Raw genomic sequence first — 27,471 nt, forward strand, 5'->3', positions numbered from 1 at the left:
GTCATACTTTGCTAACCATTAGAATGTTGTGTGCTGAGCAGAGGATCAAGGAATCAAAGGGCAGGGAGATGGCCCCAGTGATGCTCCGTGAACTCTCTTTCAAAGGGTACAAGTTGCCAGCAAGTTAGCATCCCAGTCTCTTTCTCTCTGCAGGATCTGGCCTTGGCACAGTATGATTTTTTAGATTAATTAATTTTTGGCTGTGCTGTGTGCTTTCTTTAGTTTCTGCGAGTGGGAGCTAGTCTCTGTTATGGAGCACAGGGCTTCTCATTGTGGCGGCTTCTCTTGTTGTGGTGCACAGGCTCTAGGTACCTGAGCTTGTGCGGCACATAGGCTTATATTTGTGGCTTGCGGGCTCTAGAGCACAGGCCTAGTAGTTGTGGTCCATGGGCTTAGCTGCTCATTGCATGTGACATCCTCCTGGACCAGGCATTGAACCCATGTCCCCTGCATTGGCAGGTGGATTCACTGTACCACCAGAGAAGTTCCGACACCATATAATTTTAATACTGCCTACCCAGTTCCTGCTCTGTGAGCTCTACTTTGCAGTTCCCATGCTAATGTTATCCTTTTGTCAACAACTTGGTGAGGTGAAGTCTTGATTTTGCAAAAGCTTCAGAAACAATATACTCCTGTCTTCCTTTCTGAAGACGATTCTCACTACATAATAACATTAGCAGTCACTTACTGACTGCTTCCTGGATAAACAGCACTTTTTTGCTTCTAAGTCTAGATTAAATTTTTTAATTGAAAAATATGATTTTAAAATTTTTGACAGAGATAAATGTTCACATTTTTTAAAGTTAAATAGTTCTGTGGGCTTTGTTATCAAAATAGTCTGGTCTCTTACTTCCTCATCCCCTATTCCCACCCAGTATGAAAATAAAATGAACTAAAATCACAGTGCTTGGGAACAATTGGAGTTGATAGTCTTTTCTAGACATAAATATACCTTTATTTTATTTTTTATGAAAACATGTTTTGTTATATATCCTATTTTGTAAACCACTTAAAATTTTTTTAATAATAATCCATGCTGTGGATTAGCCAAATCTAAACTATTATACTTCAAAATTGTCTATAAACAATTGCCATTCAGCCTATAACTGTCTCCTTAATCCAAATTTCATGACTGTATTTTCTTTATTACTTTTTACAATATTTGCTCTTAGAGAAGAGAATAATGTGTTATTCACTTGTGTTATGTTCTTCAGAATTCCCAGTCTGGCAGTTGGTTTCTGGGAAAGATTTCAGAGTCTTTGTGGGCATGATCATCTCTGCTTTATGGGGGAGTCTGGAAGCCCTGCCAAATGGAATGAATAGCAGAGTGAGCCATAGCTCTTCCCCTGCTCTGCTTTTGCTCTTCCATTTACTTCTAATATCTGATGCTCACAACTCAGACCATCCGCTGTGCATTGGACATTTGTTCAAAACAAGGGGGAAAAAAGAGGAGAATGGAGAATTGTGACTAAGTGGCACATCTAGGATCATGCATCCTGCCAACAAAAGAAGTAGACAAATTGTGTCCCAATTATTATGCTTTTGAGGGGACAAAGGCTCTGTCTCATTCATCCCTTAGATCCCCATATTGGTCAGTTCTATGTCTTTTACCTGGTAAACACTCAGTATGTATTTTTTGTTGTTTCTGATGATAATCATGATAATATTACATGCAGTACACAATATGGAACCTCAAACAAAGCAGATTTGGATAATTTATAGATTATGTAATTGTCTACAAAGAAAATTCAAGAGTTGGCAGGTACTTATTAGATCTGGTCAGAAAATTCAGCCAGCTTGTTGAATTTATGTATGAGCGAGTTGATTTTTCTATAGAGTTTGTCACCCACCTCACCCTCTATTTGATAAGTATCTCTGGGTGAAGCAGAAAAGCTATACTGCCCTTATTAGAGAGTTATTAACTTCTCGTGTGTACTAAAACAACACTTGAAGGCAAATGACTATAGATAAGACAAAATCAATATTGCTTCTGCCCTTCCCATCCACACTTTGGCAAAGAATCACCAGAATTTAATAAGAGATGATAGTTTTGTTAACTGCGTATGAGGAAAAGAAAATGTTGAGAACCAATCCAGAAGAAAGGATGATCCTCTTTCCCTTCAGTGTTTTTTCTCAGGTGGATTTTAGATTGAAGCTGAGTCACAACTCTGGAATAGAGAAATTCGATGTGGAACTTAAGGGCAGTCTCTAAACTTGGAATACGAGAAGTGTAATAAGAGTCAGCGCCCACAGGTAGGATTAGATGACCCTTGGGGAAAACAGCTTCTTTTCTTGGTGGCCTGTGGGGAAATCTCACGCTGTGTGGAGACAGACATACTAGTAGGGGCCCTTGGAGACTCTTTCTGGATGTTACTTTGACTGCTCGTGCCCAAGAGCTCCCTAAGCCCAGTTTGAAACTCGTGTGTTCCTATAATGGCAATGATTATAATCACAGCCATGCACACAAAGCCAACTGCATTGCCAGTGAGGCCATTAAAATATTGAAAAATAAATTGTAGCATTTATGGAGTTTCTGGCCTAATTTCCAATATTGTATATTTCTTCCAACCAGAAAATTTGGCATTTCAAATGAAAACAAAACCAAGAATAGAAATGTTAAAAAAAAAAAAAGAAAAGAAAAAAAATCACACTTTTACACTTAATATAAATCCAAGAGTTTCTCTTTGTACCAAGACATAAATATTTTGTAGACTTAATCATGTGAAGGAAAGATTGTTCAACTTCAGTACAGCAATAAGGAATGAGTTGGATTTATTGAATTCATGTTCTGTGTTATACTTTTATGCTGCTGAGGAAAGAACTGACAGGTTGAGAGAGTTATTAACTTCTTGTGTGTATTAAAACAACACTTGAAGGCAAATGACTATAGATAAGACAAAATCAGTATAGCTTGTGATGTTACTTTAGTTTAAATCCAGGCTGCCCTGAAGCTCAAACAGAGATAAAGAGCAAGAATAGGATGAATGTTTTCATTGAAGTTGTAACTTCAAATATTGTGAGGTTCTCGGGAGGTTATCCAGTCTATTCCCACTCTTGGCAGGATTATAGTTAAATCAGCTCAGGCAGATGGTAATCCATCTTATTTCTAAAATTGTCCACTCAAGAAATTCCACACGATAATTTTCTCTAAGGTATTTTCTATAACCTCACTTGATTCTTCAAGTCCTCAGGAAATATATGCATACAATAATGGAATGCCAAGGCAATGTGCATATGTTCCTCCCACTCCCCATCACTATGATTTGTAAACAATATCCAGTCATATACCAGTCCCTCTTCCTTCTCCACCCACCTGACAGTCTACCTAACTAGCTCTTATCCTTTTTACTTCTCTTGTTTCCCTTGATTGCCTTTCTCTCCTGCCCAGAATTCCCTAGGAGGGTTTGTTTAAGACACTTCAGTGCCCCTGGAATAGGAAAGGCAACCCCTCCTCAGCCCACAGGGATGTTGTCAGCACCACGGACAGTGACTCACAGAGAAAGCCTGTTCACGAGGGGTCATCTTGCAGAAGAACAGTATCTTTGAAGGCCTTTTAAAACCCATCCCCTGTTTCTTCCTAGCCTTCTATTTTTTGGGGTAAAGCACTTTAGTTTCTCCAACTTTTTGGTACAAGCCCACATCTCAGTTGTCTATGAGACTGACTGGCCCAGGATGACAGGAGGTAAACCCATCTGAGCTTGCTGAGGTCGGTTCATCACTTGGCCCTCCACTTCAGGGAATGAGTTCCCAGAGGGCAACAGAAAGGATGGAGTAGGCCAAAAAGGTGAATCTTCTTCCTCTTCTCTTGCCGATGCCCCAAATTGATTATATTTGACAAGAAGTTAGTGTTCCCCCAAATGTACCATTCATCATGGCTCCTATTTTCTGGTTAGGAAACATTTGTTTTAACTCCAGATCCATTAAAAATTAGCTCTTCAGTCTTGGTTAAGTCACCTGAAATCTTTGTCTAATCTGATGAAGGAAAATGTCACAATACTTCTCAAATTTTTAAATCTATGTATTTTCTAATCCAACAATTCCAACATAGAAATTCTCCAATAGATACATTTGCACACATGTGCATGACATATGCATAAGGTTACTCATTAAAGGCAAAGATGGAGGGAGTTCTCTGGTGGTCTAGTGTTAGGACTGTGGGCTTTCACCTGTGGCCCAGGTTCAATTCCTGACCAAGGAACTATGATACCCCAAGCCATGTGGCTCAGCTAAAAATAAAAAGTAGCAAAGATCAAAAGCAACCTAAAAAGTGCATCACTCTAAGACTGTTTCAAATACATTATACAATCAAATACTATGAAACCATAAGAAAGAAGTTTGCTATATACTCATGTGAAATATCTCCAGAATAAATCATTAAATGAAGAAAAACTAGGTTCAGAACTAATTAAATGAAAAATAACTAGGTTCAGCATCTGTGTATAATATCTCCAGAAGAATATATAAGAAACAGGTAAGGGCAATTACCTTCAGGAAGGGAGACAGGTATTAGAGGTGAAGGGGAGTTGTTCACTGTAAACCCTTATGTTCCTTTTGAATGTGGAGTAATGTGAATGTTTTAACTATATTTGTAAAATAAACAGGGACTTTTCTGGTGGCCAAGTGGTTAGGACTCTGTGCTTCCACTGTAGCAGGCATGGTTTCCATCACTGGTTACCAAACCAAGATCCTACATGCCTCTGGGCATGATTTAAAAAAAAGTTAAAAAAAAAATAAATTACCCATGACTCAGTTTCCTCAACTATGAAATGGACATATTCATACCTTTTTGATTATTCTGAGAATAAAATAGAATGATGTATGTAAAGGTGCTTTGAAAATATATTCTTCATATATAATGCTTATTTCTAATAATAATGTATGGACACTCTTTATGTCTTCTTTTTTAATTTATCAGTGTGTAATCAGACATAAAACTGAAATAATAGTATAAAGTAAATTAACTATTTTTTAAGCATTTTAGAGTTTATTATCATAATTATAGCTCATGAATAAAAGAAACTTTGTTTCCTGTTAAACTTCCCATGCAAGTCAGTCTGATTTTTAATAATTGGTACTTCATAGATGCTAGAGAAGAGGGTGAAGCATGCTCAGGATGCTTGTAAAGGGCCTAAGGAGATTAGTGAGTAACTTGTGAAAAACCACTGTGTCTGAGAACAGAAGGGAATCAGCTAGAGCATAAAAACACCAGTGTAACCCACTGAGACACCAAACTAGAAATTCCTTTGTTTAATATTTGGAAGGAAAAAACACTGCTTTCTGGGGAAACAAATCCTTTGGGTCCTATACGACACATTTTTAAAAAGTAATAATAAAAGTCACTTTAGAGGTGTTCTTGTTAGTCCTAAAAGAAAGAAGGCGATTTGAAAGGTGGCAGTACACAACATCCCAAAGAGATGTGTTCAAAAACCTCCCAGCTTTCTACATCCCACAGAGTCCCCTGAGATCATCCACACCTCATTAAATTTGTGAGCAGGCACAAGACTTGGAACCTCTGCAGGGACTTTTGGCCTTGCCTGGTAGAAAAAGGGAGAGATTTGTGGGTCTTTGTGAAGCAGATTATACCAGCTTCAGCTTCTACCAAGGGAGAAGACTATAAAAGAGGAAAATAAACTCACAATCTCATTTCAGTTTTTTTCTCCTAATGAATATTTTTCCTCTGCACAGTTGATGCCCAGAAGCTACCATTTGTTTTCAGAATATCTTTGCTTTCTCCTTTGTCCGTCCTCCTCTTCCTCCTCTTCCCCTTCTATATCAAGAGTTGGCAAGGGCCAGAAAGTTACATCTTTTAGGCTTTGCAGGCCATGCGGCTTGTTGCTAGCACTCATCTGCCTCCTAGTGCAGAAGTAGCCACAGACAGTACAGAGATAAATGACTACAGACACTGTTTACAGAAACAGGCTGCGGGCCAGATTGGGCCCACAGGTTATAGTTTCTCTGCCTCTGTTCTATGCTGAAACAGTTTAATAAACGTAACCAAAGGGATACAATCTTCATAAGTGTTTGGTACAACAGGGTAACAATCTAGAAGACAATAAATAGGTATCCATAACTCACATTTTTTAAAAAGATCAAAGATTTAATTAAAAAATGAACAATAATGATACAGAAAAGAACATGGGAAAAGTATTTTAACACCTCAAAGCAGAGCAAACTCTTCCTTACTACATAAAACTATTTTAAAATGACAGATTCAACTATATTAACATTTTTGCAGAAAAACTATCAGCTCATTCATAAGAAAAACAAAAAGCAGAAAAAATGTTCCCAGCACATGTCACAGATAATGGGATAACCTTCTTAACATATTGATTTCTACAAATTAATAAGAAAAATAAACAACCACCCAGTAGAAAAGTGGGGAAACGCTCTGACCAGAATACACAGAGAAGGAAATACAAAGAGTTGTCCAATATCTGTAAAGAAATGTTCAACATTATCCATAATAGGAGATACACAAATTTAAATTATACTTATTGCATACCTTTTTTCACATATAAGATAGGCAAATTTCCAGATACTGCATAAAGTATTGGGTTGGAAAACACTGTTTATGTTGTTGCTGGAATATAAATTGGTACAACATCTATGGAGGGCAATTAGGCTGTAACTGTCAAAATTTAAAGTTCACATCTTCTAACAGAGCAATTCATTTTAAAGAATTTAGCTTATAGACATAGCTGGGTGTATGCAAAATGAAGTCCACACAATGTTAGTTACTGTACTACTTATAACAGCACAAAAGGAAATGATTGCATATTCACCAATAGGGGACTGGCTAAATCTGTAATGATATATCCATACCTCCATACTGTGGAATATTGTTTAGCTATAAGAGAAAAAAAAAAACCATAAAACCAACAACTCTTTATGTTCTGATATAGATAGATCCTTGACATACATAATTAGAAAAAAAAAACCTACAGAACACTGTGCATGGTGGCTTCCAACTGTACCAAAGGAGGGCAGAATATATATTTGTGTATGTTTGCATAAAGGCTCCCTAGAAGTATACGCAAGAAACAGATATCAATAACAGTGGCTCTCTGAGAGGGAGGTGGGAAGAATTGGATGGTAAATCCAATAGAGGTAAAAGGAGACTTTTGACTGTATGCTTCTTCTTCTTAACTTTTAAACCATTTGTCACCATTATTAATATGCCAAAAATAAAGTCAGTAAGACTCACTCAGATAACTTGGCCTTACACACGCGACTTTGTTGTCATTTTTATGTATTTATTTTTTCATTTATTTTTATTAGTTGGAGGCTAATTACTTTACAGTATTGTAGTGGTTTTTGTCATACTGTTGTCATTTTTAGATGCATAGATTTTATAGTATTTTGGGCATGCTAATAATAAAGTCTAAGTATTTAGTAAATCTTGAAAAAAGTGTTCTAGTCCATGTTAGAAAGATGATTAACTGGAAGGATGAACTATCTTACTGTATTGTTGTTGTTTACTCACCAAGTAGGGTCCGATTCTTTTGTGACCCCATGGACTGTAGCCTGCCAGGCTCCTCTGTCCATGGGATTTTCCATACAAGAATACTGTAGTGGATAGCCATTTCTTTCTCCAGGGAATCTTTCTGACCCAAGGATCAAACCTGCATCTCCTGCGTTGCAGATAGATTCTTTACCATTGAACCACCTGGGTCTTACCAACTAATTATCAGACACTTTTATTGGTCAGCGTGGTGTGGAGAGGGACTGGGGCTGCTTTGTGGGACTTCCGCATCTTGGGGCTTGTTCAAACCAGTGTCCTGCAAGGTGGTGAAAGGGTCAAAATCTGCATTCCAATTATGAGATTCTATTACAATTGTTAGGAAAAGGGTGATGTGAACGCTTTATCTTTTATCGTAAGTAGTAAGACACTTTGAAAAAATAGATTTATACACTTTAGAAACTAGTTTGATGATTACAAAGAAAGTAACAATGATGGAAGGAGAGCTGAGGATAGTTGGGGAAGGAGGGGGCAGTGAACCAAGCCAGGTCAGGAGGAGGGCCCAGCCCAGTGCTGACAGTCTCGTCATACCCATTACTGTATGTGAAGTGGATAAAGTTTCTAGTATTCTGCTGTCAGAACAGAGCACGCCACAGTGCACCACTTTCCAGAATACTACGTGATGTACAGATGGAGAGTAATTTTTTAGGAAATGGCTAGAAATGATTGATGCTGATTTTTCAAATCATCCTTGTTTGTTCAGCTGGAGAAACCCCTGATAGCTAATGCTTTCAAACACTCTAATCAGAAGTCTGCTTTAGCTGATGTTTATCCCTTAGCTGGATGTAGCATCAAATACAGTACAAAACAGTAAATTTTTGATGAGAATAATGCTGGATGACATGCAACGCTCTTCCAGGGAACATTTGAAAGATGACAGGTACAGCAAGTGGGTACTCAGTAACGCTTCCCCCTCTTAGTTCCCATTCTCTGCTCCCTTCTTTTTAAATAGTTAAGTCTGTAGGCCCCCAGAAGAAAAGAGTGAGTGGTCTATGGGCAGTGCTCAGAATTGTTTAAAGCTTCACATAGTTGCATGTATCAATACTTCCTGCTATCCTCTCAATGTGAGGGAAAGGCTGATATCCTTTCCTCTGTTGATGCTCAGGAGTAAACTGATAATCAGAGATGTTGAAGTTCCTGGCACAGTTGCAATTAGATACTGGGTGCATCTCATGTAATCAGGGGTGTAAATGAGATTTTGAGGGGTTGTGGAGTTAAATGTGATGGTGAATTTTATGCGTCAACTTGACAAGGCCATGATACCCAAGTATTTGGTCAAACATTTTGGATGTTTCTGTGAGGGTATTCTGAAGGATCAGATTGACATTAAAATCAGTGGGCTCTGAGTCAGGTAGATTGCCATTCATACATGGGTGAGCCTCATCCAATCAGCTGCAGGCCTTAATACCACGGAGAATGACCTCCCCTGAGAAAGAAGGAATTCTGCCCACTGACAGCCTATGGAGATAAAGTACAGCATTAGCTCTTCCCTAGGTCTCCAGCCTGCCCGCCTCCCCTTCCTGCGTGTGACTCCCTCTCACATGTGGAGAGCCGATTGCTTAAAATAAATTTCTCTTTCAGGACTTTGAGTGTATCTTGCCACTCCTTTCTGGCCTGCAAAACTTCTGGAGGGAAGTCAGTTGCTAGCCTTACTGGGGTTCCCTTGTAACTGACTCTCTTTCTCTGGCTGCCTTTAGAATCCTCTAATTTTTGCCATTTTAATTTTGATATGTCTCAGTTTGGATCTGTTTGGATTCATCTTGTTTGGGACGCTCTGTGCTTCCAGCCCTGAATTATCTGTTTAATTCTTTTTAGATTTGGGATGCTTTTAGCCATAATTTTATCCAATCCATTCTAGTTCCTTTTTCTCTTTCTTCTTCTGAAATTTCTGTTATGCATAGGTTGGCACACTTTGTATTATCCAATAATGTTGCTGTCATTTTTCAAAATTTATCTTTCTGTCTGCTGTTCTGATTGGACAGTTTCTATTATTTTATCTTCCAGATCATTTATTAATTCTGCATTATTTAGTCTGATAGCCATTGCCTTTAGCTTGGTTTTTATCTCAGCAATTGAGTTGTCTAATTTTGATTGGTTCCTTTATATAATTTCTAGTTCCTTGTTACAGTGATCTGAATTTCTTTTTTTTTCTTTAGAATTTAATATTTTTTATATTTATGTAAACTTATAACTTCATTTATATAGTTACTTTTTCTTTTTTTTCAGTTTATTGAATCAACTTAAGTTTTATTTATTATTATTTTTTTCATTTATTTTTATTAGTTGGAGGCTAATTACTTTACAATATTGTAGTGGTTTTTGCCATACATTGACATGAATCAGCCATGGATTTACATGTATTCCCCTGATCTGAATTTCTATAAATCTCTCTCTGTATATACCATCCTATTGATTCTGTTTCTTTGGAGAACCCTGACTATTACATTAACCATGCTCGTTTTTTTTGGGGGGGTGGTATAACTGTCATTTGAAATTATATATACTTTGCAAATGAAACTACTTCATGACTTAATTCTGTATTAGGAGCAGAAGTTTCATCTGTATTAGTCTCTGAGTTTCAATTTTCTCATCTGTATAATGAGAATGGGTTGGTGGAAATTGTTAGTTACCTACTAAAGTCCATTCTCTTCTTGTGGGCACATTATCCTACATTTCCCAGCCTCCTGGGAGTGAAGATGGCCACATTTTTTCCAATGGCCTGTGAGTGAAAGGGATGTGAGTATGTTGCACTGAGCCTAGGTCTCAAAACAGTGGATGCGCTTCATTTGTGCTGTCACCCTCTTTCTGTCAGGGATGGATTTTTGACTACTCGGCTCTGACCATAAAAATGCCTGAGGGAATGGTGGAGCTACACGATGGAAGAAACCAGAATCTCTCAATGACTGTGTGAAGCAGTATGGTAGCACCGATCTGCATTATTCACCTCAACACTGTTACTTGAATGAGAAATACATTTCTTTGCTCTTTGAGGCATTGTCTTGATGGTCTCTTTGTTACAGTAGTTGGCCTTTGCTGTAACTAACAGAGATGATTGTAACAACTGTCTTACCTACTTTGTGGGATTTTTGTGAGGATTAGATAAAAGAAAATGGTAAGACTCTGCACAAATATTTATCATATTTGATTATCCAACATCAAACTTCCTCCAACCCTCTATGGCATCCCTGTAAGATGGGGACAGTAGACCTAATAATCTCTAGGAACTGCCCTGTGCTTTCTCTGATGGCAAAGAGATTACCCTGGGATAAAGAATGGCATGAGAAACAGAAAATGACTAACAGGTTTTGTTAAATATCACCAACCATGTTTGGATTATATTTAGGAACTAATAGCTAATGTAAGCAGTGGGAAATGAGTATCTGTGGAGAGCATCTGATACATTATACATTGATTTTATAGCCATTTCAGAAGTAGTGGTGATCCTGACAGTGGCCAGGTAAGCTTTAATATATTAAATGTCATTAGTGTTCTAGACTCAACCAGAAAATGAGTTTAGAGTGATAGGGTTTATGGTTTCATACTCCTATGAGGGTACTGACCGCATTAGTTTGGTAAGAGCAACGAATTACTCTTTGCTCTTTCTTACTTTATACATAATAGAACAAGTTCACATTCAAAGCAAATATGAACAGATGTTTAAAAAAAAAACAGAAAGAAAAAGGAAATGGTTGACTGCTTTGAAAGACCATGTGTCTCCTCAGAGCTTTTGAAAGAAACATTCCACAATTCCACTGACGCTGCTTTTATCTAGTTATTAAAACTTAGCTGGAAAGAAAAACCATTAATAGTTCCCACAGGGAAAAGTGATCTATTGGGAAACACCCCAGGGAAGCACTTTCAAATTTGAAGAGCGGTGCCATGAACTGAAGTCCAGTTGTGAGCCTAGAATGATGGAAAAGGACATTCTGGAGAAAAGAGGTACAAATGTACAATTTGTGACAGCTGAGTGTAATGCAAGGAAGTTTCTCTGGAATCATACTATCTACTTACTCTAAATAACCAAGTTCTCAAGATCAACTATTTCCTTATGACACTGCCTCTCCTAGCAACTGCCTCTCCCAGCAGTGGTCTAAACAGAAAACCACAGGAATCATTTTGGCAGGAAAGAGGGATCACCTTAGGTGCTTAATGAGAGAAAAAAGTCTGAGATCGTTTGTAACAAGAAGTAAATATTAGTGGTTCAGGGCACATTTGGAAATTTTCATCATGCTAGTAAACGTCAAAGAGAAGCATTCTTCCTAAAGGAAGAATTATTAGACTTAAGACTAATTTACCCAAATATGAAGTTGACTTTGCACAATGAGAAAGACAAAAATAAAAGTAAATGACTTAAACAGAGGAAAGAAAATGAGGCTATATTTGACGTACAGTTCATGAGGTTCTCTTTGAACTGAGGAGCCTGAAGTGTTCTAAGGATTTTATGCTGTGGGGGGTTGATGGGATGGACTTGTGATGATGAGAGAAATGGGGGTGAATCTGTAGCTCATTCAGATGTCTCCAGTTTCTTGTTTACCATCTTGTAGATGAGAGTATAAGGTAAGATGTCACAGCAGAACCGATTGCCATGTAGCTCTGTATGAAGAATCACTAAGTCTGGAGTGAAATATACTTTCACTTGCTCCTGTTCCTGTTGGTTTGATTTTTGTACATTTGAGTCATTGTATAATTTGGGATTCTTCAGAGAAATAGAATCAAACGGATAGGAAGCTTTTGTGTGTGCACATGTATGTGTTCACATAGGTGCTATGAGGTATTGGTTTACACAGTTATGGAGGCTGAGATGTGACAAAGTATGCAAGCTTGAGACCCAGGGGACCCATCACTGTAGTTCTAGTCTGAGTCTGAAGTCAGGAGACTGATGGTCCAGCACAAAGACAAGCAGAGAGAGTGAATTCTCTCTGACTCTCCCTTTTATTCTCCCAACCCAAATGGGTTGGACGAGGCCCACCCACATTGAGGGAGGGCCATCTGCTTTACTTAGCTCGCCGGTTCAAAAGCTAATCTCATCTGGAAATGCTTTTATAGATACACTGAGAATAATGTTTAACCAAATATCTAGGTGCCCTACAGCCCAGTCAAGATGACACATAAATTAACCATCACAGTCATATTATGCAAATACTGAATTTAGAAACCCAGTACTTGCTCTGCTGATGACTCAGGACCTTCCATCCTCCTCTAAAAATACTCCTTTATGAAACTGGCATCATTACCTGACTGGCAGAAATAATGGCAGTTCCAGACAGATCAGTCTCTCACTTATGTACACTCTTGGAAGATATTTCATGGATTCTGCCCAAACAGTAAACCCCTCTATAACATTGTGACACTTTTATCCCCACCCTTGCCACAGTTGATTGGACCAGGGTAGGAAGCAAATCCATAGGCTGGCCAGCATGACCTGACATCAAGATGAATAGAGTGAATTGATGTATCTCTCTAGAGAATGTGAAGCAAAAATTGAAAACACCAGTCAGCAGTGGATCTGAGGGTGGAGTGTTGCTATATGAGGTAGGGCCTGGGTCAGGCAAACAAATGTATGTGAAAGAACATAAAAGAATGAGGGAGCCAGCTTATAAAAAAGAGGAAGTCAGATAATTGCAGAGAACAGAGATGTTGAGAGGGTCTCTCTCTCAGAAGTTTCTGCTTTCTAGGATTTTCAATTCCAGTTCCTGGCCAGGTGGGTCCTTATGTTAACTCATTTCTCTTGAGGCAAATGAGATAGTTCTCTATACTTGGCACAGAGGAGCTCCCCTTGGTTTCACTTTGTTTGTATGGGGGCCTGTATGGAGATTTTACTCAGGTATATGCCCTCAACTTTCCTTTTGCAAATTGAAAAACTGAAGTATAGAAAAACCATTTGATCTCTGAGGCCACCTTCACCTCTGGGAGCAAATCTGAGTCCATCAGTCACAGCTTATACATATTCAGCGCTGTATTCTTTCCAAGTTTGGCATAGAGGTTAATTATGATAAAGTCCACTTTTTTTTTTTTTTTTTAAATGGCTAGCGCTTTTGTGTCATACATAAGTAATCTTTGCCTAACCCAAAGATGCAGAGATTTATCCTATGTTTTCTAGATATTTTTTAGTTGTATCTCTTATATTTTGGTCTATGATTCATTTTGGGTATTTTTGTTTGTGTTTGGTATAAAGTATACGATTGTCTAATTGTTCTAATACCTTTCACTGATGAGATTGTCCTTTCTCTATTTAGATACATTGGCATCTTTGCTGAAAGTCAGTAGACTGTTTATCTATGGGCCTATTTCTGTTCCATTGCTCTAGGTCAGGGATCAAGAAACAATGGCCCAAAGGCCAAACCTGTCCTATTCCCTGTTTTGTAAATAACGTTTTGCAAGGAACTCAGTCAAAACCTATTCATTTCTTTGAATATCATCTATGACTGTTTTCATGCTACAAAGGCAGGGTTGAAACAAATTATAAATTACGAACAAATTATTTGGGCCTTTATAGAAAAAGTTTGCTGACTCCTGATCTGTATGTTTATCCCTGTGCAATATCACACTATCTTGATTACTATAACTTTACAGTAATTCTTGAAATCAGGTAATAGAGTCTTTCAAAATTTGTTCTCTTTAGAAATTGTTTGGCTATTCTATGTCCTTTGTATTTCCATATGAATTTTAAATTTAGCTTGTCAGTTTCTACAAAAAAAAGTCTTCTGCAATTTTACTTGAGATTGCTCTGAAGCTATAGACTGATTTGGGGAGAATGGATATCTCAACAGTATTGAATCTTCCAACCCACGAACATGGAAAGTCGTATCTCAATTTATTTAGATCATCCTTAATGTCTCATAAAAATGTTTTGAAATTTAAGTTTACATGTCTTGCATGTTTTTGTTAAGTGTATTCATAAGTATTTCACATTTCTGATGCAATCTCTTAGGATTTTTACATAGATGGCTCATGTCATCTGTGAATAAAAGCAGTTATTTTTTTCTTTTCTGATCTGGATACCTTTTATTTCATTTTCTCTTGCATTATTTCAATAGCTAGGAACTCTAGTACAATGTTAAACATAAGTGATGTGAATGGGCATTCTTGCCTGTTTCTTTCTTTCTTTTTTAAAACCCAATGTTTATCTGTTTATCGGGCTGTGTTGGGTCTTAGCTGCAGGCACATGGGGTCTTTGTGAGTCACTTGGATCTTTCATTGTAGCGTGAGGACTCTGGTTGTAGCGCAGAGGCTCCGGAGCACACAGGCTCAGTAGTTGCAGCGCTTGGGCTTAGTTGCTGGCAGGTGGCATCTTAGTTTCCTGCCCAGGGATCAGACCTGTGTTCCCTGCATTGCAAAGTGGGCTCTTAACTGCTGGACCACCAGAGAAGTCCCTTGCCTTCTTTCTAATCTCTGAAGGAAAGCGTTTAATCTTTCACCAGTATGTTAACTGCAGATTTCTCTTAGTTGCCCATTGTTAGGTTTGTCACTTTTAGTTCTAGTTTGCTGAGAGATTTGATCACAAAGGGATACTGAATTTTGCCAAAGGCTTTTCCAGCATCTATTGAGATGATCAGATGTTTCCTGCTCCCGTGTGCTTTCAGTCCATTGGTAAATATAGGCACCAAGTAAGTAAAAAGAAAAAATGTAATGTATGAAAGACAAGGAAAATCCAGGTGCCTAGCCCAGCCGAGGGTCAGAGAAGATCTTTTTCAAGAAGTGAAGCTTATACTAGATATAGAATGGATAAACAGCAAGGTCCTATTGTATAGCACAAGAAACTATATTCAATATCCTGTAATAAACAATAATGGAAAGGAATATGAAAAATAAGATGTATATATATATAAAATATATATATATACACACACACACACATATATTATACATATATATGTAATGAATCACTGTGTTGTATACCAGAAGCTAACATAACATTGTAAATCAACTAAACTTTAATAAAAAATAAAACATTTAAAAAAAGAAGTAAAGTTTAAATTGAGTCTGAAAGAGGAGTAAAAAGCAGGTAGCTGAAAGGAGTTGAAAAGCAAACAGAAGCCGACATCATATGACCTGATTCCAAATCTCATTCTGCTCCTTTCTGGGTAAGTGAGAGGGGAGGGTTTCCATAGAAATGCTATCTGTGAATTTTGCTTTGGAGTCATCCTCTTAGCTCTCTGTAAGAGACAGCTTCATGAATTATTCTCTTGGTGATAATGTAAAGGTATTGTTACCATATCTCTCCTCCATCATCTTATGAAGGGCCATAAGGAATTTATCTTTTAGAGACAAGAACCACATAAACCCTACCTCAGCAACTGTTTGTTGTCTTCTCATGAACAGTGAGAATGGGTAACTCATCTGATTTCCCTTTCCTCTTCAGGTGCCTGAAAATTCAGAGACAGATCCCAGCCTTCCATTAAGTAACTGAACAGTACTTTATGTGGACATGTATCCTAACTTTCTCCTAGTCATGACCTCTTTTAAAAATTTACATTTTCCTGCCCCTGACTTTATATCTTATTGCATACATTTCTTATATCCAATAAGCTACTTAAACGTTTTGTGGAACAAGGTAGGTTATAAGCAAATAAACCAAAAATGCATCATTGCATAAAAGTCAAAGCTTTAAGGCAACCTTAATGACTAAGTTTCTGGAACATCTAACAGCCCCAGGTGCTGCTCCCTCCCTCTCAGGATACCCACCTGCCCTCCCCTCACCACCCTGCCTACCCTGTTCCTCCTGGTTGCCTTCTGGGCCGCACCACCCGTGATTAACTGTTGCTCTCAAAGCAAACACAGAGATGCTTTTTGCTTTAAAGGTTTTTAAAAGTTGTGCTACCAGGATGGACACTAGATAGTATAAGAAGCAACCACGAGGAAATTATTAAGGTTCCATAAAGTTTCCGAGGTCTCGCTTATCCTGGCCCTGACCTATGCGTTCTGATTCCTTTTGGCATCTGGCAGTTTCTTTTGCTGTCTGTTCGGCATTTTCGTCCCTTGTGTGACACTTACTCACTCTCTTCCCCGTTAGGGAAACTTAGCCTCAGAGCCCCGTGAGGACAGCCAGGGCCACGCAGTGTGCTCCTCCCATCTTCACAGCAACCTGCTTTTACGAAGGCCTCAGGATTTGGGTGGCCCATGCAGGAATTTGGGTGGTCCTGTACCTCTCACTGTGGTCTGTTTGCCTCCCTCAGAGTCAAGGCCCCTTGTCTTAGGTGCAAAATCATGGTGGTGTTGTTGTGATGGCCTCCGGGAGCTCCGTTTTCAGCAGCGTAGCAGTGTCAGAACCTGGAAGAGGTGCTGCGTGAGGAGGGCAATGCCTGCGTTGCTGGCGCACGTGATCTGGGGACCTTGGTGCGCAGTGATGCAGAAGACCTCTCCTAGGGGGGTCCCCTGGTGGCCCAGTGGTTCAGACACCAAGCTCTCACTGCTGAGGGCCTGGGTTAGATCCCTGGTCAGGGAACTGAGATCTCATAAGCCTCAAGGTACAGCCAAAAAAAAAAAAAAAGGGGGAAAAGATCTTCTACCAAGAATTCACAGGTGGAGGAGCTTAGTTTCTGGCTCCCTCCCCCTTCATCTGAGACATGTTTGACTCTTCTTCTTTGGCCTGGTCCCCCTCCTCAAACCAATCTGTACCTTGATATGGCTCCTTTTTATCAAATTATGCTTCAGAAGTGACTTTCAAGGGAATTCTCTGGCGATCCAGTGGTTAGGACTCTGCGCTCCCGCTGCTGAGGGCCTGGGTTCAATTCCTTGTCCGGGAACTAAGATCCCACAAGCCAGGCAGTGTGCGCTCTGCCACAAAACCACCTCCCAGGACAAAGTGACTTTCAAACGACAGTTTTTAATCCCAGGCTTTCATAGATATGTGACCAGTATGACCAGTGACTCCACACAAAGAGAGTGAATAGTCTTTCTCTAGTAATTATTCTCTGTAGAAACTTATGTTTGCCCCTGAGCACCTCATCTCTGAAACACTAAATCTTTCCTGTCAGCTCTTGGGTAATCTTTGCGCTGTATGATACTTTAAGTAAACAGTATGTAGTGTTGCCAGTGGAAGTGAATTTCCTAGGGGAATTCTGACTCTGCTCTTCTTTCTTCATGCTATGCCTTGTCTTTTTTTAAAGACACCAGTTCCTTTTCCTTGCCAACAAATTCCCATCCCTTGCAGTGTTGACCAAAACCGAGCCCAAAATGGCGGTGTTACCTCAGAGAAACCCTGTGGTGAGATTCCTATTATATTAAGATACCTTCCGGCAGTCCCTCACTAAATATTTCGTGAATATTGAATTATCAAGAGCACAGGTACCTTGGAACAGCAGCATCTGGCCTCTATTTACCCCCCTAAAGATGGGACTAGAGGGACTAAATCCTCTTGGGGAGAGTGTGGTGCCCAGGGCAAGACATTCATGAGTGCCTCATCTCACAATTTGTGTTGTTTTTTTATATTTTGTGGGCTTTCCCACTTTGTTAAAATCTTTCAGCCTCTCACTCTGTACATCCATTCTTCTCCCAAGTGTTTGATCATCCTTTTTTTTTTTTTTTTTAGTTCTACCAGTTTATTGCTACCAACCCATCTCCCTCCACCCTCGTAAACACATGCTCAGCCATGTAACCCCATGGACTGCAGCCCGCCAGGCTCCTCTGTCCATGGACTTTTCCAGGCAAGAATACTGGAGTGAGTTGCCATTTCCTTCTCCATGTTTGATCATCTTTACAATCACTATGCTGAACTCTATCTAGGGTAGATACCCTATATTCACTCCACTTATTTCTTCTTCTGGTTTCTATCTTTTTCCTTCATTTGGAACATGTTCCTCTATTGCCTCATTTTGCCTAGCTTCTGTTTTTATTTCTCTGTGTCTTGTAGGTTATGTTTCCTGACTCTGAATAAGTGGCCTTTGTAGAAGATGTCCTATGCGTGCTAGCAGGGCTCTCTCCTCTCATCACCATGGCGAGATGCTCTAGGGGTGTTCCAGTGTGGGCTCTTCGGATCCTTCTTTTGTGGCAGGCTGACTCCTGTGGGTGGTCTGCTAGGCTTGGTTGGCCCCTGGTCTGGTTGGTTGCCATACAATAGACAGTGTGGAGGAAGAGGGTGGGGAGTTTAAGGTGAAAAGAAAGGAGATGTGTCAAAGTCTCGATAGGCAGGCTTTCTCCAGGGTGAAAGGACTCTAGATGACTTCCTTCCTTTGAGGCTCCTGGTATATTTTTACTTGTGTAGAAAGGATGAAAATGTGCAAAGGATTGCACATGGTTTACATTTAGCAGAGGAACAGTTTCGCACACAGAAACACAATGGTGTGTGTATCATTTCATTTGACAACAATGTCAGAAGCAGAACTGCATGGACGTGAACTCAGGCCATTCTGCCTTCATCTCCTTCCCTCTCCTCCCCCACCTCCCAGGCTCTCATCACTGTGATGGATTCCGGGAAGAGTGGCATTTTGGAAACCACACTGTAGTTATGATCTGCGTCCTTTCTCCTCCCGCTATACCCTTTGTCCACCCCCAGCCCCAGGCAAATTTTTTTCTTAGTTTTTTGTAATTTTAGTTTTTTAGGTAACACATTCACATGTTTCAAACATTAAAATTACAGAAGGCTATAAAGCAAAAGACTGTCTTCCACCTTATCCCTCTTTTCATTTAGGTCCTTTCCTCCTCATCAAATAAGCCCTGTTCTTTCTTTTTTATCCTCTCAGATATATTTATGCATAAATCAGTCATGTAGATACATTTTATTCCCCTTTATCTTTTTGTTACATACATGACAGCTTCTTTTACATACAGATATGGTATGTCTATTTGTATTCCTCTGCATGACTTTTCCATATTGATTCATTAAGAACTCCATATTTTGTTTTTCTTTTACAGGATATTTAATTGTCTGGATTTACCACAGTTGATGAAATCAACTCTCTTTTGATAAACATTTAGGTGACTTCTGATCTTTGGCTGTTATAGACAATGTGTCATAAATAGCTTTTGTACAATATGTTACTTCCCACATGTGAGTATATCTGGAAGATAAGTTGTTAAGGTTGAAGGGTATGAGATTTAGCTTTTGCTAGTCTAAGTGAAAAATGGTATTTCTTTATAATCTTAATTTTCATTTCTTTTGTAATGGGGGGCATTAAAAAAATTTAAGAGGTACTCATTTTCCTTCAATAAACTCTCTGCATAGACATGTGCAACTTTTCTATTGGGTTCTTGATAGTTCTTACTAATTTATAGGGGACATCTTTAATATAGGTTAAAAAAGAGACATTAGGCCCAAAAATAAAGTCACAGTTGCCAAGTCCCACATCACCAAACTGAGAATTAATACCTAACTTAATTACTGTTTCAAATTCTCCCAGCAGTGGAATCTTAAACCAGTCAGTCTGGAATTACCTGGTCAACACTAGTGAGGTAATCCACCTGCTAGACCCTGGTGTTCCTTCAAGGAAGGTGACCTTGCCACAAACAATCCAGTCTTTGCTAGTAACTTCCTTGATCCTGCTCCCTTCTGCCTCTTAGAGCCTTGCATTTTGTCTAGCTTCTTGGAGCTCCTTTCTGTTTGCTAGGTGAGGTGCTGCCTGATTCATGAATAAAGCCAGTAAGATCTTTAAAATATATCAGTTGAATTTTGTTTTTTTTAACATATGTGAGGGTGATATGAGTTGTAAACATTTTCCCTAATCTGTCATTTATCTTCTGACTCTGCTTATGGTTGTTTTTGGAGAGGAATGCATCTTTTAACACATTTTAATTTCTATATAGTCAAAGATATCAGTCTTTTCTTTTGAGGGTTTTGGATTTTGTGTAATAGTTAGACCTAATCTGTTCTGAAGTTATAAACATTCTTCTGCATTCTACAGTAACATTTTTTATAAATTCATACTCGTATTGATCTTGTAAAGGAGGAGAAACAATTTTCCCTTGACCTTTCTGAATTTTTGCTGAGACTCCTGTAATAAAAGACAGATTAACTAGGGAAAGACAAACACAATTTATTAATGTTTGTACCTCATGTGTATATGGGAGACATCCAGGGGAAAACAAGGAGCTCCCTGTAGAGGCTTAGAATTTAGAATGAAATGCTATCCTAATAGGGAAAGGGGACAGGGAATGGAGGCCTCCCAGGGGAGAGGAAGTGATTCTCAGGAGAGATGAATGGGCCCTGGGGAGAGTAGGTGGGACAGCTTGTGCCAGAGTTTGTCTGGGTGAGTGTTGATGTCTAGTCTTCTCTCCTGTGGGGAGTCAATCCTCTGCAGTTGGTGAGGCTCCGGGGAGGAGATCTGTGACAATTGAGTTCCTTTTGGAGGATCTGTCTTTAGGCAGAGAAGGGGAGTTCAGAGAAAGCCTCTCCCTGTATTGCTGGTTTTTTAAGTGCCTTCAGCTCAACATAATCAATGCACTAAAGCATTGTATTTTAACAAAGTCTTGTGTTTGGAGTTGGCAGGTCCTAAGCTCCCAGGGTTATATTTTAGGATAGGTATTCTGTTGTCTTTCAGTGTTTTTGTTTATACAGAATTTATTCTGTGTCAATTTGCTTCCACATGGCTATCCGGTTATGCTGACACTGTGACACCAGGAATTGACTAGTCCTGTTTTTTTTCTTTAAGTGTTGGGGACACCTCCTTATGGGTTGTGGCAGTCTCATTCCTGAGCAATGGGGGGGTGCGGGGGTGGGGATGCTGACAAAGCAGAGGCCCCGGGGCAGGTCTCCCATCTGCTGTAACGGCAGAGTAGGGGCTTTTCTCAGGTACTCAGGCCATCTCGACTCAGAGACAGTCTGCTGTCCAGGGATGAGCTGGTTGGGGATCCCCAGCATTGCCTGCCCCGCACCCCGCCCCCCCGCCCCCCTCTGCTGGGAGTGCAGCAGCTCAGATTTCACTGCACTCAGGGGTGGAATTAGGCTTTGGGCCTGAATAAATAATTAGAAGCTGGCTGCTGAGAGAATGTCCCTGGTGATTGCTTGCTCTGGAATTTTGCTGGGTGGCACACAGAGTTTTATTACCCAATTAAAATACAGCAGATTAAATCGTGCAAAGGAAGATGGAGTGGGGCACTAAATCTGCCATGGAAAGGGCTGTGGAAGGCCCACCCGAAAGGCATGAATTGATGGTTCAGAGAGAATCGAGAAAAAGAGCAATCAGGTTTTGCCAAAAGAAATCACTAACCAAGCGTATTCTTGGAAGGTGACTGAATATTTCCCTTGGGGAGGGGTCGGAGGTGTTGACACTGGGGAAGAGTTTTTCAAGTTTCCTGTGAAGACCCTGGATGGAAGAGAAATAAAGAGCGGGTAAAGGCAACCAAAGTTAACACCATCCACCTCTGCTGGGGGAGTGACAGTTTTGTGTAACATATAAACACTGAATACATATGGGTGATTTGGTGGTACCCATTGCCCAGTACTACATACTTAAATGATCAGATCACAACCAGTTCTAAAATATTAGCAAAGCAAGATGAGGCAGAATTACCATATTAACTACACATTGAAAGGTAATTTCATTTTTAAAAAGTTATTTTTAAAATTTTTATTTTGGGCTCTGCTTCATCTTCATTGTGGCGTGGACTTTCTCTAGTTGCAGCAGATGGGAACTACTTTCTAGAAGCCTGGATTCTAGAGCAGGGGCTCAGTGGTTGTGTCATGGGCTTAGCTGCCCTGTGGCGTGTGGGGTCTTCCCAGACCAGAGGTTGAACCTGCTTCCCCTGCATTGGCAGGCAGATGCTTAACCACCAGACCATCAGGGAAATCCTGCAATGTAATTTCTTGTGGTGTTAGTCTGCCAGGGCTGCCTTAACAAAGTACCACAACAGATTGACTTCTGCAACAACATCTCTGGAGGCCGGAAGTCTGAGATCAAGGTGTCAGCAGGGTCGGTGCCCTCTGGGGGCTGTGAGGGAGGGATCTAGTCGAAGGTCTCTCTCCTTGTCTTGTGGATGGCCACCTCCTCCCTACATCTCTTCACATCCTTGTCCCTCTGTGCGTGTCTCTGTCCAAATTTTCCCTTTTCTAAGGACCCCAGCCATATTGGACAGGGCCCACACTAATGGCCTCCTTTTAACTTGATCATCTCTGTTAAGACTGTGTCTCCACATGATCACATTCTCAGGTGGGGAGGGGGTTAAGAGTTCAGCGTATGAATTTGGGGGGCACACAAGTGGTGGTGGTGGTTTAGTCGCTAAGTCGTGTCTGACTCTAGTGACCCTAGAGGGTTGTGACTCAGATGAGCCTGATGGGCTATAGTCTGTAGGGTTGCAATAGTTGGACATGACTTAGCGACTAAACTACCACCACCAATTGTGTGCTCCCCCCCAAATTCATATGCTGAACTCTTAACCCCCCTCCCACCTGAGAATGTGACCATGTGGAGATAGTCTTTTTTTTTTTTGAGATTGAGTCTTAACAGAGATGATCAAGTTAAAATGAGGTCATTAGAGAAAGTAGCCTCCGTTTGCCACAACTAGAGAAAGCCCACACCACAATGAAGACCCAGCAGAGTCCAAAATAAAAATAAATAGTGGGTTTTTTTTTTAATGAAATTACATTTCAATGTGTAGTTAATATGGTAATTCTGCCTCATCTTACTTTGCTAAAATTTTAGCAACCATACAATTCACATACAATTCACACAGTTCAATCCATACACCTGACTAGCTTGAAAAATAGCAACTTTCTTATTTATGTGTATCACACCAGGTTTCTCCCCCCAGGGCTTATTGATACATCTTGTTCATAGTGTCTCACGGAGATACTTTGCAGGACTAGGTTTCAACTCACTGGTGAGACCCTGTGACTGCAGCTATAGATGCATTTGCGCCTGTCTGGTACTTGACGAAGGGAACAAGTGTTGAATGTTCTTGACGTAATGGTGAGGAGGTAACTATTTCTCTTTGGAGGAGGTGAAGAGACCTGTGAGTCTCCCTCTGGCTTCCCTTTCCATCTTGCTTATAGTGGCCGGGTATTGCGTTTGAGACCAATTGGTCTGCCACTTGCACCTTCTTTCAGAATATCAAGTGTATCTATATAGGAATGTATCACATAAATGCAAGATTTTAGTTGAAACCATCCAGCTGCCCTCATCTGGCCTGGCCCCCTGGGCCTGCTACATGTCAAGCCTTGAACAAAATGGAGACTGTGCTCCATAGACACCATAGAAGTTGTCTTCGGATTGTGTCAACATTGATGTCCTTGCCTTTGTCCTGCAGCAAAGCAGATTAGTAATGAAGATAAAAGTCTCTGTGCCAGATGGTTCGGTCCCTGGAGCTTGATTATGAACCTCAGCCTGTATCTGTCAATAAGGACAAGGCTCACTCCCCAGCATGTGAGGGCTGTGTCTGGCACAGACACAGGTCCCTTAGTCTAGGAGCCATCCTTGATTGCTTGTTGGTGTAAATGGATTCCTTTCATTCATTCAGCAAATACTTACTGAACTGTTGCTCTGCGCTATTCACTTTTACAAATGATAGGAATAATAGGGATCAAAACAAAGACATCCATCCTCATGGACTCATGGACTTTACAATCCAATCAGGCTAAACAGCATCATAGATAAGGTGATAAATTCTGAAAACAATAATGCAGGGTAAGGGGATCAGGAATGTGGGGCCCAGGGCAGAGCTGGAATTGTTTTGTTTTGTTTTTTTAAATAGGGGTAGGTCTCATTAAGAAGGTGATATCTGAGCAAAGATTTGAAGGAGTGGAGGAAGTTAGCCTTGTGGGTGTAGAGACCAGTGTTTCAGCAGAGAGAGCAAATTCTTCAGAGGGTGTGCCCAGTAAGCATTTAGAAAAGCGAAGAGGACATTGTGGCTACAGGGGGAGTTCTCCAAAAAGAGAAGAGTAGGTGAAGTGGGTGTGGCAGAAGACATCCTTCTAGGCCTTTAAAAGGGTTTTCGCTTTTGTCTTAACAGAAAGGAAATCCATTTCAGCATTTTAAGCATTGGAGATAAATGAGCTGAATTATTTTATATCTTATTAGAAGGTATATAAGGATCATTCTGGCTGCTCTGCTGAGAATAGGTTGTAGGAAGGTGAGGGGAGAAGCGGGGACACCAGTTGGGGCCCTTGCTGTCACCTAGAATGATGGATGCTCTTTCTGGGGGGAGCCATGGTCCAGGCAAGTTCTGGAGGTATTTGGAAGGTAGAGCCTAGAGGATTTCCTGATAGCTTGGATGCTGGCGTGAGAGGGAAGGAGCCATGAGGACACTAAGGGTTTGGCCTGGGTGTCTGGAAGGATGGAGCTGCCACAAGCTAAGGAGGAGTGGGCTGTGGGTACAGTTTACAGGGGAAGGTCAGGAGTTCAGTGCTGGGTAAGCTGAGTGTAAGACGCTCATTAGTTCTCATCAGAACCAAGCAGAGACAAATAGGTACACTGTGACCTCATCACTCATTCCTGGAAAATGTCATATTTAAATAAGTACTGTTCCCAAAGGCAAAGTAGATAGATGGTACTATGATCTGAATGTTTGCCTCCCCTGAACACCACATTTCATGTATTGAAATCCTGACTCCCAGAGGTGATGACATTAGGAGGTGGGTCCTTTCAGAGGTGCTTAAGTCATGAGGGTGGAGCCCTTGCGTGGGATTAATGCTCTTCTAAAGAACACCTCACAGAGCTCCCTAGCCCCTTCCACCATGGGAGGACGCAGCAAGAAATCTGAGATCTGATTTGGAGGAAGGCCTCTGGTCTCTGACCTCCAGCCTCTAGAACTGTGAGCAGTGAATTTCTGCTGTTTGTAAAGCACCCTTGTGACTTGGTATTTGTTTTGTTTTGTTTTTTGGTTACAGCAGCCCAAATGGACTAGGACAGGTGGATAGAGAAATAGGAAAGTGCTTTCTTTATTCTGGTCTCTTAAAGGACATCTAAGGAGGTCTAAGTCATAATCCCCAGCAGTCTTTCCCACGTGTCTCTCCTTTCCTCCTCAAACTCTGCTGTTATCCACACTCTAGGCTGTCTCTCCTTGGCTACTACATTCCTTCCACTCCTCTGGAGTCTCAGGTTGTAGATTGACTAAATCTGTTTGAACTTGAAGGGTAACAGAGTATGCCACCCCTGGTGGTACCACTTTGGCATAAAGGATAGTTTGAGTTGAAGGCAGTTGAGAAGAAACAGATGCAAGAAAAGTTCTCTGGCATCCCTCTATTTCCCTAAATGTAGGACATTTACTGTGAAGGACAGAAGTTGATCACCTGAGACAACTCTAGAGCCCAATCAACCCAGGGTCAGCACCCAAGGAATCTCCATACAAACCTTGCTAATACTAGCACTCATCTAACATTACTTTTCCCATATGTTTGCCTCCCTGCAATTTACCACCCCTAAAAACTCAAGGTCCTTTTCCTTTGTCTTGTCACTGCTCTAAAATGTATTGTTCTTTTGTTAAGATGCTATATAAGCCCAAGTTCTAATCAGCACTTTGAGCTACTCATCGTTGACTGTTCCCGTGTGTATGCGTGAAGCACATGTTCACAAACTTCTGTTTTTCTCTTGTTCTTCTGGTTTTCTCTTGTTAATCTGTTTTTGGTCAGTCTAATTTACCAAGCTCCAGCTGGAGAACCTGGGGAGGTAGAAGGAAGACTGTTTCGTTTCTCCCCCACAAACTCTTTCCATCCTTCTTTGGCTTCCCCATCACACCAAGTCCAGGAAGAAATGTGTCATGGGTGACTTGTCCTCAGAAGCTGGGGTACAGCTGGGAAGAAGGGACTAGAATGTTGGGACTTACATCAGCAGATTAAGGGAGCAGGCAAGTTGGAAAGCTCACCAGGGTTGATACATGTTGTCTCCCCGTACGTGTGGGTGTGGAATGCATAGTGGCCTTTGGCCTGGATCATCTCACATCACCTTTATAGCCACATTTGGATAAGATCAGGAGAAGCACTCATAAGGTTACATAATTGTTAGCTATTTTACACTTTGCACTTAATAAATAATACTTTTAAGCTCCTCATCTCTCTCTCCACCAGTAATGAATAATAATTCTCATGAATTCATCATTACTTAGATTCATAAAGTGAGTCTTACATACCCTGATAAAAAGTAAGGACCTGCAGTCCTGTTACCAGCAAACCATTCATTCAACATTTATTAAATGTATTATTTGGGCCAGGTCCTGAGCCACATACCAAGATGAGTAGGTGAGTTGAATCAGCTCTTGGGGGTGTGTGTGTGTGGTGGTGAAGGGGTCAGGTAATGTTAATATCCAGTAGTAGGAGCTGTGATGGAAGGGCTTCATCCAAAACTGGGAGCCATGCTCCCCCCAGCCAAGGGGTGGGCCAAAAAGAATTACCCAGGAATTTGCATCTTTCAAAAAAAGTCTTAATCTGAAATCTAAGTAAACTCATTGGGACATCACCCAAAGAGACGGTCCACTCCTTCCAGCTGCCCCTCTCTCTACTCTCTGGGTTCTATGCCCACAGTTTTATCACTCCCGATGGCCTGTTTCATTGCTGTCATTCCTCACCAGGCTATAGCTTCAGAGTGGCAGATGGGCCTGTCTCCTTCACCACTACTTCCCCAAGGCTTCAGGGGGCTCAGGAATTGGATGACTGTTGAATGAATGGATGGAGGGATAAATGAGTCCCTTATTAATAGAACTACATGATTCATTGTTTTGAGTACATGTACAGCTTTTAAAAGTGCAACATGTTCACTACTGAGATGTTTCTTTTTTTCCCCAATTTTAAAGATTGAAATATTTATAACATTGTATTAATTTTTGCTGAACAGCAAAATGATTCAGTTACACACACACACACACACACACACACACACACATATTCCTTTTAAATATTCTTTTCCATTGTGGTTTATCATAAGATATTGAATATAGTTCTCTGTGTTATATAGAACCTTGTGATCCATTCTATACATAAAAGCTTACATGTGCTAACACCAACCTCTTATTCCAATCCTCCCTCACCCCCCCTCCCCCTTGGCAACCACCATCTGTTCTCTACATCCGTGATCCTGTTTCTGTTTCAT

The sequence above is a fragment of the Odocoileus virginianus genome, chromosome 19, assembly GCF_023699985.2.
Source record: "Odocoileus virginianus isolate 20LAN1187 ecotype Illinois chromosome 19, Ovbor_1.2, whole genome shotgun sequence".
NCBI classification, from domain to species: domain Eukaryota; kingdom Metazoa; phylum Chordata; class Mammalia; order Artiodactyla; family Cervidae; genus Odocoileus; species Odocoileus virginianus.